Source organism: Mus caroli, chromosome 14 (genome assembly GCF_900094665.2).
Source record: "Mus caroli chromosome 14, CAROLI_EIJ_v1.1, whole genome shotgun sequence".
Lineage (NCBI taxonomy): Eukaryota > Metazoa > Chordata > Mammalia > Rodentia > Muridae > Mus > Mus caroli.
The window spans coordinates 51,949,976-51,951,522 of record NC_034583.1 but is presented as its reverse complement, the minus strand read 5'-3'; the positions used below and the strand labels follow the sequence as shown (position 1 = coordinate 51,951,522).

General features: G+C 42.5%; 1 protein-coding gene across 1 annotated transcript in view; it reads right to left on the bottom strand.

The window, feature by feature from the left end:
• Positions 1-1,547, bottom strand: part of LOC110309419 (complement C1q and tumor necrosis factor-related protein 9) — a 13,890-nt gene that overhangs the window by 5,351 nt on the left and 6,992 nt on the right. The window lies entirely within an intron of this gene.

Sequence of the window (1,547 nt, the reverse complement as noted above, 5' to 3'; positions counted from 1 at the left end):
AGAGACTAGCCTCCACTCCACTACCCACTGAATCACAGAGACTAGCCTCCACTCCACTACCCACTGAATCACAGAGACTAGCCTCCACTCCACTATCCCCAACCCTCTGCACCACCCCAAAGCCTGAGTCTTCCTACTCCAACTTCTCTTTTTCCCTGCCTACTTCCCAGTTCTTGTATTCTGTAGCATGGTCTCAAAGCTTTTATGATCATGCAAGCCAGGGCGTGGACATCTACCTGAACAACTGTGAATGTGTATGTCATGGACACTGAACAGTGTGTTGATTCTATAAAACACACGGCACATCTTCAAAGGACCAGGTGAAGGAGCAGATCTTCCTGCCAAGCACCGTGCGCTAACATCACTCTGAAGAAACAGCACATTAAGTATACGTATATGTATATGTATATACAAATTATATATATATATGTATATATATACATATATATATATACACATTACACATGTGTATGAATGTATGAACTGGATGGAAAACTACAGAAAAAAAACAGATGTTTGTTGTTTGTTTGTTGTTTGTTTGTTTGTTTATGAGACAGCATCTCTATATTATGTAGCCCTAACTGTCCTGGAACTCCCTATATAGATCAGACTGCCCTTGAACTCACAGAGATCCACCCGCTTCTGCCTCCTGCATGCTAGGATTAAAATGCATGTAACACCATACTTGGCCCAGAAAACATGCTTTTAAGAAATCTGTTTTGATAGGATTGGAGAGGTAGTTCAATGACAGAGAAAGAATGAGGGACTGCCACACCACCTCCAGTAGAATCTGTGTGACAAGTTCCACAGACTGAGGCGACTGACCTCAAAAGGGGGAGGCCTCCTGGAACCGGTTGTGGAACTCTTCAACAGAGGAAAAAAAAATTGAGCCATAGTTCTCATGGCAATCTATCTGTTTTGTTTTCTCTTATTCCTTTTCTTATTTACATGTTTCTAGTAGCCTAGGCCAAGATCTTAAACGAGAATAATGGGTAAGAAACCATCCCTAGAGATGGGGCCACCAACATGACCTTATCCCCAGGGAAACCAACGCTTTACTTTCTAAATCATTTACAAAGCTATTATGATAGATAAAAACTTTCCCAACAATAAAATTTCATATGGCTACACGTGTGTCATCGGAGGTGGATTTTGGTATATGGTAAATGGGATGGTTTGTATATCCTTGNACCAGGGAGTGGCACCATCTGGAGGTGTGGCCGTGTTGAAATAGGTGTGACCTGGTTGGAATGGGTGTGTCACTGTGGGTGTGGGTATAAGATCCTCACCCTAGTTGCCTGGAAGTCAGTCTTCCACTAGCAGCCTTTGGATGAAGACGTAGAACTCTCAGCTCTGCCTACACCATGACAGCCTAGATGCTGCCATGCTCCCACCTTGATGATAATGGACTGAACCTCTGAACCTGTAAGCCAGCCCCAATTAAATGTTGTTTTTTATAAGACTTGCCTTGGTCCATGGTGTCTACTCACAGCAGTAAAACCCTAACTAAAACAGTAAAGAAAGCCTTAATTAGAAAGAATTAGTAG